General features: G+C 43.2%; 1 protein-coding gene across 2 annotated transcripts in view; it reads right to left on the bottom strand.

The window, feature by feature from the left end:
• Positions 1-14,607, bottom strand: part of pdzrn4 (PDZ domain containing ring finger 4) — a 434,538-nt gene that overhangs the window by 369,613 nt on the left and 50,318 nt on the right. The gene's annotated exons all lie outside the window — the stretch shown is intronic.

Raw genomic sequence — 14,607 nt, 5'->3', positions numbered from 1 at the left:
AGCACAAAATGAGAACATTTGTCTCAATGGAAAGTCAATGCACAGATACAAGGGCTTGAGGAGGAAGGGTTGAAAGCAAAGACAAATGAACCATCCACACAGTGGCTCAGTGGTTAGCACTGCTGCCTCACAGCGCCAGGGACCCGGGTTCAATTCCATCCTCAGGCGACCGTCTGTGTGGAGTTTGCATGTTCTCCCCGTGTCTGCGTGGTTCCCCTCTGGGTGCTCCGGTTTCCTCCCACAATCCAAAGATGTGCAAGTTAGGTGGATTGACCATGCTAAATTGTCCCTAGTATTCAGGGATGTGTAGCTTAGGTGGGTTAATAAGGGGATGGGTTGGGGTGAGATGCTCCAAGAGTCGGTGGGGACATGTTAGGCTGAAGGGCTTGCTTCCACACTGTAGGGATTCTATGTTCTTAATACAAGTGGGCATGGTGCAATGTTAGCTGTTAATGTACACTGTCCAGGACCAAATTCTTACCCAGCAACTCCATGTAACATCTCCTTGGGAACAGTGGGGGGTGCAAGAAGGGTCAAAGCCAATGTCACAAAAGGTGCAAACAGTGAGAGAGACAAAAGAAGGCAACCGAGGAGGAAGTACTTTCCCTGATAGGAACCAATCATAACATAAAATGAGGTAATACATTTAGGAGGTTAAAAACTAAGGGAGACACATTAAATATTAACCGGCAGCCGATCAAACAGAAGCTTTGGTTCTGTACTTGGATGGACGGAAAAGTGCAAAGGAGCAAAAGTTTCACAAGATCTCAGTCTGTGCAGGGTGTGCCATTTTGGGCACTCTATTGGAAAAGGATGTAAAATGAATGGTAATACACAAAATTTTTACCATTAGTGAGGGGACACAGTTGTATTTACAGATGTGAAAAAAAAATCAGGCTTTTTTTTCGACCATTGGGGAAAAGTTGAAGGGTGATTAAACGGTCAATTCTGGTGCACTGTTTTTACAGTTGTTTCGCTTGATGCAAAAAAGAAAGAGAAGGCCACAATATCTTTGTTCACAGAAAATGGACGAAGATTCTAAAAGGAAGCGGAGGTCGAGGAATGTGCTCCTAAATAAAATAATCTGAATACAGAACATCCACTGAGGTGTCACAATGTATCGTCCCTTCAAATTAAATTTGATTTGGAAATTGAAACATTAAAACAGGAAAAGATACAACATTTAGGGGGAAAAAAAAAGTTATTCATTCACAGAATTGAAATAAAAATCCTGATTTCAGAGGGTAATATTTTTCTCATTTTGCTTAAAAAGATGGAAGATAATTTTAAAATGTCAATTGAAATTCACATTAAAAAAATCCCTCTCTCTTTGGATTAGATGGGAAGTGACAAGGCACTTGGACTGCATTGTGACAAGGCATTTGAAATAGAACAATTATTGAAAAGTCAGGATCCACCCCGGGGCAAACCTAATGGCATTTGCCCCCTCTTGTAAATGTCAACCTAATTACTGTGCAGTTTGAAAATCCCAATCTAAATACTGAAAACAATATGGAGAGACAAGCCTGAGATTTCCTGTAGGGCTGCTGAGAAGGGATCCACACGAAATTGGGAGGTTTTTTTTTGAAGGGGTGCAGAGCAGGAATAGCCTACTTTACTGTTTACAGAGCTGTAAATGACTGTTGAGATAAGGTCAGGTGGTGAAGTAGATTTCACAGAAAGCGAAAAACTCTCGTTAGCAAGAGGGCATTTTTTAAACGCAAGCTTTGAACTTGAATTGAATCATTTCTGAAAATGTAAACATCACATTTAATCGATTCTGTGGACTGAGAACTATCTACGTAGAGACAGTCAGTCTGCTTCGTCTGAGCAACAGTCTGTAACAGCAGGCTGGGAACTTGAAGACTCGAATACTGTACACTGACACTGGACTGGGAATTGAAGGCTTCTCTCTTACCTCTTGGACCTTACCTCAAAAGTCCATCTAGATGGAGGCTGTGATCGGAAGACAGAATCTTGAGTAATGAGAGCCCTGGCAAGTTTCAATCTTAGTTCCTTAGTAATGCAGAGAGCAAAACATTGTCTAGTCCTTAATGCCAAAAGATTGGCAGCCTCCATCAAGATTCACATCAGCACAGTTTGCAGCAATCCACCGCGATCAGTGACATAACACGTAGCTGTTTTTACTGCTGGATGACTGGGGTTCACTCACCTTCTTGATAGCATTAGTTTGCAGATTGTCAGGTTGGAAAAATTACTTGAACAGGAAAACCACTTGAAAGTTGATGATTTTGACCTGACGTGCAGGGAAAACATTCCCCCAAAGCAACACCAGCAGCTAACAAAGAACTTGCACTGACACCGGACTCCAAAGATAATCTCCATACACCCATCCGAGATCCCTTCGTCCTTACTGGAACACGGCCCACACTTTACAAACTGACCACAGTCGAACTCTCGATGAAAACTGGTGGGATAGCGGACAGTGAAGAGGAGTACAACAGAATCTTGATCGGCTGGCCCAATGGCCAAGGAGTGGCAGATGGATTTGAATGTAAGTAAGTGCGAGGTTGCATTTTAGTGAGGCATACAAGAGCAAGACTCACAGAGTTAATGGGGAGTGTTCCCTAACCAGAGAGACATAGTTGTTCAGGGACATAGATCCTTCAAGGTGGTCAACAGGATGGTGAAGACGACTATTGGCATGCTTACATTCATCGGTCAGAGGATCGAGTACAGGAGTTAGGACATCATGTTTTAGCTGTACAGAATGTTGGGGAGGCCACTTTTAGAATACTGCGTTCAACTCTGGTCACCCTATTATAGGAAGGATATTATTAAATTGGAGAGGGTGCAGAAAAGGTTTACAAGGATGTTACAGGGCAAGAAGGGTTTAGTTATAAGGAGAGGCTGGGACTTTTTCCCCCCTGGAGCATAGGAGGTTAAGGGGTGGCCTAGTAGAGGTGTATAAAAACGAGAGGGGTATAGATAAGGTAGATAGCAAAGGTCTTTTCCCTAGTATTGGTGAGTTCAAAACGAGACAGCAATTTTTTTTTAAGGTGAGAGGGGGAAGACATAAAACAGACCCGGGGGGCAGCTTTTTGACAGAGGGTGGTTCATGTGCGGAATGAACAGTCAGAGGAAGCAGTAGATGCAGGTAGAGTTACAACACTTAACTGGTACATGAAGAGGAAATATTTACAGGGATATGGGCCAAACACAGTCAAGTTGAGTTTGGGAAACTTGGTCGGTGAGGATGAGTTGGACCAAAGGGTCAGTTTCCTTGCTGTATTACTCTATGACTCCCTTCAGATTGGCATCATCAGTTTCAGACCAGTAACTAATCAAAGTGAAGGTCCAGGATTCCACCCATCCATGGAAAGTGCCAAAGATGCGGTTCCATACTCCAGGGGAAAAAAAGTCCCAGCCTCTCCTTATAACTAAACCCTTCTTGCCCTGTAACATCCTTGTAAACCTTTTCTGCACCCTCTCCAATTTTATAATATCCTTCCTACAACAGTTCAAATGTAGACTGTGGCCATCCATTTCACACCATGACCCACGTACTGAACCTCGACCTGAGAGAGTCACAGTATCACAACCATTCATTGGCTTCAGCTGATGTGGCAAATGTATTGTTAACCTCCACAAACAACAATGGCTTCCCCCTTCGTGAAAATAAATACTAGACTCATTCCTGAAGTATTCGCTCCACTGAATAGCAGGAAATTTGAGATTGTTGCCTCGTTGGTCTTAAAAAAATATGACACTCAACTGCTTTGTGGTTCTGATCGGAAAAGTGGAAGGCGTCAGAAAGTCAGACAAAGTGACGGAATTTTTCCTCATCCTAATTTGAGTTGTTTTTAATTTTCTCCTGCAATAAAAGACAATTTGAAAGTTCAATTTAATGTCTTAGACGGCTCTTACAACAGTGGAGCATTCCTTCAGTCCCGTAACTGATTGTCAGCGGTAACTTTATGTTTCCATGTCTGCATTGAGGCTCAATTTCACAACCTCATGACTCCAAACTGAGAGTTTATCTCTGAGCTTTGGCTGACTCCCAAAATCTGCCCAGGAGATTCTATCCCAGAGACAGCAAGACAACCACTCCAAGTAACATTACAATAACTTATACAGTAATCAAATTAAAGGCAATTACTGTCCCACGTCTGCCACATTTCAAATGTCATTCCTGAAATGTCTGTAAAAGATGGGGAAAATATAAAATAAATGAATATTCTCTTCAGAACACAGAGTACTAAATGCAGGTTATCTGCACTCTTTTATTTGACGTTTTATGAACTGATTCAGGGTTTATTAACAGTACCAGTTCCTGCAAGGCATCACATTCGAACTCACACAGTATTTAATTAGCAACATATATCCTGTGAAGTCTTAAAGGAATATGCACCCACACTTTAAAGAGAAAAACAATTGTTTGCCACAGTACAGTGATCAAGAATTACATCCTCTGACTCGCTCTGAACCATTCGGGATGTACCAACTTCATACAGAACGTGAAAAGAAGAGCTCAAGGAACATGGCCATCCATTGAAGAGTCCAAGGTATCAGAGCCAAATGACTACATCCTCTCTTTTCACATCCAAATTAATCCAAAATGGATTTAACAGCTGAAGCCTTTTATATAATTCCCACATGAATCTAACCTTTATTAATAGCAACTGGATTTTATACCTTAAAAAAATGATACATCTCCTGTTTATAGTGCCCAGTGCAATAGTATTGATGGTGCAGATCATTTGTACTGTGCATGTGGAACTTATCATTTGTTCAAACCATTCAGCTCAATGTTCAGAATACTGTGAGACTCCTGACACAGAGCATTGGCTGATTCTGCATTTGGGACACCATTCTACTCATGGTCAACAATTCAATCAAGAGCTTTATAAAATGTCACAACAAACTTCATAATTCAGTCTTTTCATCATGACAAATCCTCCAAGTTTAGAGCTGCAACTGCAACTGTGCAGCAGTCAACTTGAAGCCAGCCCACATAAGGAGTGGGTCAGCAACTCGATGGGACGGGGATAGCAATTTAAAAAGCAGAGGGATGGTGTTTGTATTGAATTAATCAGAGGAGATACAGTTTGCACTTTGTTTAAGAATACCATTTGCACTCTGTATTGCTGTTACCTTGATTAATATTATTAATACCGTTAGAGGTTTTGAGCACGGGAGTAATGAAATCTTGCTTCAATTGTATAGGAGCTTTGTTAGATCATATTTAGAGCAGTTTTATCTCTGTTTCAAGAAAGATATTGTTGCCATAACCGGAGTGTAATAGAATTTTGTCAGACTTGTTCCTGGGATTGAAGGACGGTCCATGAAGAGAGGTGGGGCAAACTGGGCGTCTATTCTTCAGAGTTTCAAAGAAAATGAGGTGATCACATTGAAACTTACAAACTATTTACAAGGCATAGACAGGGTAAATGCTGGTCGGCTGTTCCCCACTGGTTGAGGAGTCCAAAGAGTCAGACAGCACAGAAACGGACCCTTCTGTTCAACTCGTCCATGCTGACCAATTTTCCCACGGCAGACTGGTCCCATTTGCCTGTGTTTGGCCCGCATCCCTCTAAACCTTTCCTATTCATGCACCTGTCCAAGTATCTTTAAAATGCCACAACTGTACCTGTGTCTATCACTTCCTCTGGCAGTTCATTCCAAATAAGCACTATCCTCTGTGTGAGAAAGTCACCCTTCAGTTCCCTTCTAAATCTTTCCCCTCTCACCTTAAACCTATAGCCTTTGGTTTGAACTCCCCTACCCTCAGGAAAAGACCTTTGCAATTCACTTTATCTATGCCCCTCATTTTATAAACCTCTGACATCACCCTTCAACCTCCTACGTTCCAATTCCCCAGCCTATCCAGCCTCTCTTTATAACTCAAACCCGCCAGGCGCCCGGTGACATCCTTATAAATCTTTTCTGCACCCTTTCTAACCTAATAATATCCTTCCGATAGGAGGGCGACCAGAAGTGTACACGGTGCTCCAAAACTGGCCTCACCAATCTCTTGTACAGCCACAACACGACATCCCAACTCCTGTACTCAATGTTCTAACCAACGAAGGCAAGCATGTCAAATACATACTTCAATGTCCTGTCTACCTGTGACTCCACTTTCAAGGAACTATGTGCCTGAATCCCTACATGTCTCTATTTGACTACACTCCCCAAGGCCCTACCAATAACTCCTGCCCTGGTTTGTTTTCTCAAAATGCAACATTTCGCATTTATCTAAATTAAACTCATCTGCCACTCCTCGGCCCACTGGCCAAGCTGATCAAGATCCTGTAGTATCTTAGTTAACCTTCTCCACGAGACCACCAATTTTGGTGTCATCTGCAAACTTACTAACCACGCTTCCTATATTCTCACCCAAATTGTTTATATAAACAACAAACAAACGACAGTGCACCCAGCTGTTGGAGCTCAGTGTTTGAATAGGTTTAAGTTAGAGATTGACAGATTTCTGATTACCAGTAACATACAGGATTACAGGGATCAGGTTGATAAAAAGCAAAGTGCTTGATTGGCCATGATCATACTGAAGGATGGGGCAAGCTCAATAGGCTGAATGGATTACTCCTGTCGTAACTTGTACTTATATCAGCGAATAGAAGCATTAGTTTATAAAGTGGGCTTTGGCATGAACAAGTGCCTAATCTTCCATTCACTGAAGACAAGAAGATCATGTGCCAGTGATAATAGTCCAGTGTACTGGAGATAAAGATAAACTATTAATGATAAAGAAACCTACATCCCTCCATCGCATTGACAAGCATTTACACAGAAGTTGCCCAGGCATAGGCAAACTCTTCTGTATGGGGGGGGACTGTACGATCTATTCACAAAACGTTTGCAAACATCAATGCAAGTTGCAACTTCCCAACTGGATTCAAATCAGTGGCACTTTTCACCATGCATCTAGGTTCATGTTATCGTTCTCCTGTGATAAATTATCAGGTGGAAGAACAGGCTTCAGTCGAAACCCCATAAGAACTGCATTGATCCAGGCATGTGTGCTGACAATGGTATAAACAGTGCGTTGTCAGTCTTAAATTGGCCCGACGACATTTGACAAAACCAAAACCCATTTTTCCTGTGACTTTGCTCACCAACTCATGAATCAAACCAGTGTAACCAAATAGACTGAAGCTAGTCCAAATGCAATTTGCCCTGCAGCAAAAAAAATCTGCTCCAACATGAGCTCTCAGCATGAATAGAGTTAAAAGTCTATGCAATGTTTAAAGAGAGGCCCCTTGGCAGTCTTCACTGAAATTATATTTAATCTTGTTGTGGAATGACATTCAAACTCATGATCAATTGTCAAGTCAACAGTACTTCTCATCAGCCACTTAATCTGACTGAAATAAGTGGTCGCAGCGGTTCCCCATGTGAATGCAGAGTCACGCAAGAGATAAGTGATTTTTTTTTACACTGCCAATTCAGATTGGATTGCAGGACAACCGCTTCTGAGAGTCACCTCTGACATGTCTGTATGGGCAATCCTAGTGTCAGTGAGCACAAGGGTCTATCAATGGGATAAAGGGCCCGGTCTTTAAATGCAAAGGGTAGCCAATGTAGACCCTGCACACACACATCAAGAGCACATAAAAACACTGGTAGAAATTCAGCCAAAATTCTAAATACAAGCCAAATGTTCAAATCCAAATCCTGAATGATTCAGACCGGAGCAGCATAAGCAGCAACACGTTTCACGTTAGGATGAACACACACACAATCCAGCTCTACACCGTGTTATCCCACAATTTGTGCTCCCAATACACCTTGTCATAAGACTCTTCACGTACTAGTGAACAGATCCAACAACAACTTGCTCTTTTGTAGCACCTTTAATGTAGTAATATTCGAAGACACCTGGCAGGAACATAATCAGACCAAAAATGAGTCCAAGCTACAGACAGGTGCATTAAGAGAGAGGACAATCAGTGAGTAATGTTTAAAGAAGAGAGAGGAGAGGAGAGGACAGAAGATGGAGAGGTTGAAGGAAGATATTCCAGACTTTAGGACCTGGATAGCTAAGGTGTGATTACCGATGTTGGGCAAAGGATTCAGGTGATGTACGAGTGACTAGAATTCTAGGAATGCAGGGTCCTCTGACGTTTGTAAGGCCCCAAGGCTGAAGGAACTTAGAACCACAGATAGTGAGGGGCGAGGTCACAGGAGAATTTGAAGACGAGGATGAGGGTTTTCAAACTGATTTTCCAAGTTAAAAAAAAAGAGCTGAAGGGAGTAGAATTCCAGCTTTACAGAGAGACAGGATTTACAAAAGGCTTTTGAAGCTGTGGAGGGGTGAAGTCAAGCAAAGGTAATACCAGGAGGCCAGGCAAACCAGCAAAGGCTTCAGTGACAAATGATCCAGGGAGAGGGAGTGAAGGCAGACTTCAGAATAAAAAGTGCCAGTTATTGAAAAGTCAGGCCAAGTCTGGCCATGGGAGTGACATAGAATTGGAATGTAGAGTGAGAAACTAAGAAATGTATTGGATAATTGGGTCTCAGGTGGCGATAGGACAATATAAAGTGTATCAAATAAATCAGAGGGCTTCCCTTCTGACTAAATCAGATCTAAAGAACAAAGAACAAAGAAAATTACAGCACAGGTACAGGCCCTTCGGCCCTCCAAGCCTGCGCCGATCCAGATCCTTTATCTAAACCTGTCGCCTATTTTCCAAGGATCTGTATCCCTCTGCTCCCTGCCCATTCACGTATCTGTCTAGATACATCTTAAATGATGCTATCGTGCCTGCCTCTACCACCTCTGCTGGCAACGCATTCCAAGCACCCACCACCCTCTGCGTAAAGAACTTTCCACGCATATCTCCCTTAAACTTTTCCCCTCTCACCTTGAAATCGTGACCCCTAGTAATTGAGTCCCCCACTCTGGGGAAAAAGCTTCTTGCTATCCACCCTATCTATACCTCTCATGATTTTGTAGACCTCAATCAGGTCCCCCCTCAACCTTCGTCTTTCTAATGTAAATAATCCTAATCTACTCAACCTCTCTTCATAGCTAGCGCCCTCCATACCAGGCAACATCCTGATCCTCTGTGTTGCTTGGTCAAATTCTGCGCACGTGCCCTAACTACAGTGCACAATTTATTCCACAACAAATGCAGAATAGATTACGTTAGAGAGTGACTGTAAAGATTGCATGATATCCTCACACTGCAGTTATAATGCAATTAAAAACTCGCTTCCCTAACCAGAGGTTATACGTTATTAGGCATGCGTTAGCCTTTGATGTATCAGTTTGTATCTAATGTCAATCTATAATGCACTAAAGGTTCTGTTGTCAGATTCATCTTGTTTAAAAAGGTACGAGCCAAAGATCAAAATCCTCCACTCCATGCAATAGGGTACTTCACCTATTATTATTGTCACTCTCAGGTTATATCTTTGAACAATAAGCTCACAAGCAGTCTCTCTAATTTACTTAAAACTAAAGAAGTGCAGATGCTGGAGATCTAAAACAAACAGGGGAAGAAAAAACAGAAATTGCTGGAGAAACTCAGCAGGTCTGGCAGCATCGGAAAACAAAATCAATGCTTTGAATCCAGTGACTTGTCTTCAGAACTGGCGTTCTGCTGTCAGGCCCCCTGAATTTCTCCAGCAAATTTCTGTTGTTTGTCTCAGATGGATTTGCTGTGTGCGGCCAGCTGGTTTCAGCGCACAGTCCCCTTGAGATGGCCGCGTGGCAATGCATGTGTGTATCTTAAAACAGAATATTGCTTCTCTGTGGCCTCTTTGTTCCCTGTGCAGCGCACTTGTAATTGTAGCTGAGACAGAACATTGCTGGTGAGTCAGTTCCTTTCAGTGAAAGGATGGGAAAGGCAATAAAACGTGCTTTGAGAATTGGTGCCCGATCATAAACTAAACATGGCTTTGGTGCTTTGCACTATAGTACACCACCTGTATTCCACAGTCTTTTAACACAGTTGGCACTATCTTGGAACCAGAAGGATGCCACACTTAAAGGAGCATGTCTGGTATGCAGCGTAGGGACACTCTGCATCTAACAAAACAGAAAGTGTGTGGCTTTGCATCAGTCTGAAAACTAACGAAGCCTACTTTCATGAATGGAAGTCAGACAGGCCTCTCTCGTGAAGGTTCACATGATTTATAAATTGTTTTAGTGCTTTTTAAATACTGTACAGTGACAACTGCTGCACTGAAGAGCAGAGAAACTAATGTGCCAGTAAATTTCCAGTGCACACAAAATGGCCTGTGTCTTGTTGCATTCATTGTCTGAGAATAAGGAGTTGAGATCAACCAGATAATTTGAGAGAATTAGCTGATTGAGGAAAGCCAGTATGGCGACCAAAAGCGCCCAGGGCACATAGTCTTTGCATTACAACAGCAATCGAAGCGATTGGGAAGGCAAGAACAACTTTCTCACAACACATGTCTGCTGTCTCTTCTGTCTTTGTAAAGTTGCATTCTTCCTCTGGTAAACTACACCATCCCCGAGTACCAATGAATACTCTATTCATGACTTCTTTAGTGCGTTAAAAACTGGAACCGAGGCATGTGTTCCACAGAGCCAAAATCTTTCTAAATTCCTTTCGAGCAGTTCAGTGTAATGTGCTCAGTCTACTGTTCAGCTAAGCCTCACAAGAGCCATTCACAGCTGGGTTTACTGTTAATCATTCAAACCAGTTTCTGTCAGCATGAACTTCAAAGAGCCAGTCTAAATGCACCAGCCAGACTACCTTCTTTAAGGGTTTAAATTTGTCTATTCACTATACACATTACAAACTTAGCAACCTCCTTTTATCTTTCGCTCTATGTTTTTCCGTGTCTTTTCAAGTTGTAACACTTGCACCGGTTCTCTTTCCCGCGTGTGGTAATGCCACACACGGCCCTGTAATGTCGCCGGCTCCGAGCTATTAATGACGAGAGCGCTTGAGAGGCGCTTAATTCCATTTTAGCACGAGATTGCTTTTGCCTGCTTCGTGTCCATGTTCCGAGACAGCCCAAACGCTAATCTCCTCTTTCTGACCGTGGCAACCAGATGGGATCACAAAGAGCCAGGGAAATACTTTTCAAACACTGCTCCATTGTCAGATTATATTCACATCGGGTGGAGATGTCAGGAGAAAGGAGTAAGCCATAAGGCCCCTCAAGCTCGCAACACCATTCAGCTGAAGCACAGCTGATTTACATTTCAATCCCATCATCCTACCTGAGCCGCATTCAACAACTTATATCTATATAGAGCCTTTATTGCAATAATATGCCCCAAGGTGTTGCACAGAAGCATATAAAACAAAGTGTGACACCTAAATTTTGACGAGTGAGGGGATTGTGAACTAGGGGACTCTCAATTAAAACCGACGTGAAGGAATTTCTTCTCCCAGACAGTGGTGAATGTGTGGAGTTCTCTACCAGGGAATCATGGAGGCGACATCACAAAGTATTTAATGAGGAGGGAGACAGATTGTCGAAAGAGATGGGAGTTGAGGCCTGGGGCAGATCGGCTTTTTCCAAAGGCAGGGCAGGCTTGAGGGGCCAAATCATAGAATCCCTGCAGCATGGAAGCAGCACGTTGGCTTATCGGGTCCACACCGGCCCTCCGAGCAGCATCCCACCCAGACCCACCCCTCTACCCTGCATTTCCCATGGCTAACCCATCTAGCCTGCACATCCCTGGACGCTAGGGCCAATCTAGCATGGCCAATCCACCGAATCTGCACATCTTCGGGCCATTCCTGCTTCTAATTCTCAAGTCCTGATGCTCTTAAGCCACATGTGATGATGTTGGATCAGAGAGCCAAAAGGTGGGTCAAAAAGGCAAGTTGGAAGGTCTCGAAGGAGAGCAAGGCAGAGAGGCAGAACGTGGCAGGGAAGGAAAGCCAGAGTCTCAGGCTTCAGTAGCAGAGTCGCCGACGCTGGAGTGACATTGGGGATAGCGAGAGGCCAGAATGAGGAGTGTGCAGCTATCGAGAAGATTAAAGAGGGAGGGCGTGGTTAGGCACTGCAGAGATCTAGAAGCGAGGATGAGAATTGTAAAATCCAGGCATTGCTTGAACGAGAGCAGTGACCACAGGGGAGATAGGTGATGCAATTTAAGAACCAAACCCTAGAATTTCGAAGGCCTCATATTTCTGCGGGGCAGAATGTGGGGGAGCAGCCAAGAGCTACAATGGTCAAGACTGGAGATAAGAGAGGCATTATTGGAGGTTTCAGCAGCAGGAGATACACCTGCTTCTTGTAAATGGAGTCCAGCTTTGTACATAGCTAGGGTCAGATCAGCCTCTCCTTCCTCCAATAACTGATTGGCTGTTGATACAAATCATATCACAGGTCAAGATCTTGGTTAGGAAGCGATCCATGCCTAAGAGTTTGATTATTAATTAACAGGGCAAAGGCTACACTATGCGGGTGGAAGGAACTGGTCTTAAGTGGCGATGTGATCAAGAGCTCAGAGGATCAACGCAAAGTCACCAAGATTACAAAGAGACTGGCCTGGTGTCAGTGAAAATAAATGGGGTCCGAGCAAAGTTTGGAGCATTGAATGAAGCGAAGTCTTCAGTCTTCCAAATATTTAATTGCAGGAAATTCCTGGTCTTCCAGCAGTGGATGTCAGACACAGCAGTCTGATAAATGAATAACACTGGAAGAGTCAATGGAGGGCTGGTGGCGAGGTAGAGCTGGATGTCATCAACATTCACGTGCAAACGAATACTGTGCTTTCGGCTGATGTTGCAAATGGGCAACACGCAGAGGTGAAATAGGAGGGTGCCGGAGACTGGTCCCTGGGGGCCAGGGGTAACAGCGTGGGAGCTGGAACAGGAACCTTTGCAAGTGTTTCTGTGGCTACAAATAGATAAATGAAAATGGAGTGGGCAGGGTGCTGTTCCACCCACCGGGCAATACTGGAGAGGCAATGAAAGAAGATTGTGCAGAGAAACTGTGACAGAGTCTGCAAACAAACAGGATATGGGTGCAGAGTTTGTCTTTGTCACAATGACACTTGGATACTCGGTACAGTCGTAAAGCAGCATCCTGATTGGAGGACTTCAAACATGAGGTTCTGGCAAAGACGGGCATGGATTTAGGAGATGACAATACTTGAGGATCAAAAGGAAAGGTAAGTCAAGATTGGGTTGGTAATCATCAATGACAGTGAGGTTGAGGGTTTATTTTTGAAGATGGCACAGATGATGGAAGCTTTAGAAAGCAACTGAAGGGTTATGTTCTGGACTCGAAACATAAGCTAGGTTTTCCTCTCTCCACAGGTAGTGCTGGACTGGCTGAGTTCTTCCGGCACTTTCCGTTTTCATTTCGGATTTGCTGCATCCACAGTATTTTGCTTTTACCTGAAGGGAGAGAATTGTTTGCAATATTAGGTAACAGGGGAGCAGGAGGGAAGCATGGGGGAATTAACAGTTTAATGCAAATAAGTGTGAGCCAGCAAGAGGTGGGACTTATGAACAAGATGTATGAGGGGAGATAGAAGAGAAACTAGTGAGCTCAAGACAAGAACAGGGGGAAACTTGACAGCAGGTTTGGCCTGGAGGACAGATGGAAGACAGGGAAGCTGTAAAGGTAACCAACTGAAGATGTCAGTCTGAGGAAAGGAAGTCTATGAGCTCTTTGTAATTATTGGTAGAGATGAAGACGGAAGTGTCAGATTTTAAGAAGCTGCTTTACAGTAGGTGAAAGAAGCTTGGTGTTATCTTTACGTAACAGATGATCCCTTAATACACATAGCAAACAAAAATTCACTAATTTCGATCTTGAAGACTCCAACCATAAATCAGGAACCACAGCCTTCTATAGGACAATGCGTACAGTCAGCAGTAAGGCTCACGCATGTTTTATGTTCTCGGCCAAGCATGTGCCATTCACCAACTCCATTTCTTTCTCCTTTGCCCCTCATCCCACCATCTTCTCTCTCCCTCCTTCAGAATCCTGGTTATAGCAACATCACAGAAAGACAGCTGAAGTTTTAATACCCAGGGACATGTAAATGAACAGTTCTGTTAAGGGCCACAGGTTAACAGAAAGCTGAGCTGCAATCAGTACAAAAATGGTCTAAAATCAATCAACTTAGTGTTTGGTTTAACCTTGAGGTACAGAAGTGATGTAGAGCAAGGGTAATACATTTCTAAAACAGTATTATCCATTCTCCAGGATCTGAGTTGCCAATGTGAGCTCAACTTCTTAAGGAATTAAAGACCAGCCACTTGTGACTTAGGACAGTCAGTCCCTTGTCAACATACAGTTTGCCAGAATAAAACTTGCGTGATTCCGGAATGAAATATTACTGAAATGAAATGGAATAATTACACAACTTTTAAAAATGGGACAATGCCCTATTTATGCTGTCAAAGTTTTCAAACTGACTTCCTCGTAACATTTCACTGAATTAAAGCACATTTTCAATGGGCCTCTTTTTAAAAAAAATGCCCGAGAACAGGACGATCTTGAGCCTACTGAATTTCTAGTAGTGGGACTGAGAAAGACATTGCTCAAGTTGTTCAATGGAGGGTCTCTCTGCTCCTGAGAACAGTGAATTTCAGAGTACACACTGGCACAAAAGCAACTGTGCCATCTTCGAGATAGTAGGAACTGCAGATGCTGGAGAATCTGAGATAA

Source organism: Rhincodon typus, chromosome 18 (assembly GCF_021869965.1).
Source record: "Rhincodon typus isolate 14 chromosome 18, sRhiTyp1.1, whole genome shotgun sequence".
In the NCBI taxonomy this organism is placed as follows: Eukaryota; Metazoa; Chordata; class Chondrichthyes; order Orectolobiformes; family Rhincodontidae; genus Rhincodon; species Rhincodon typus.
The sequence above is the reverse complement of the archived record's forward strand: the minus strand, read 5'-3'. Positions and strand labels throughout refer to the sequence as shown.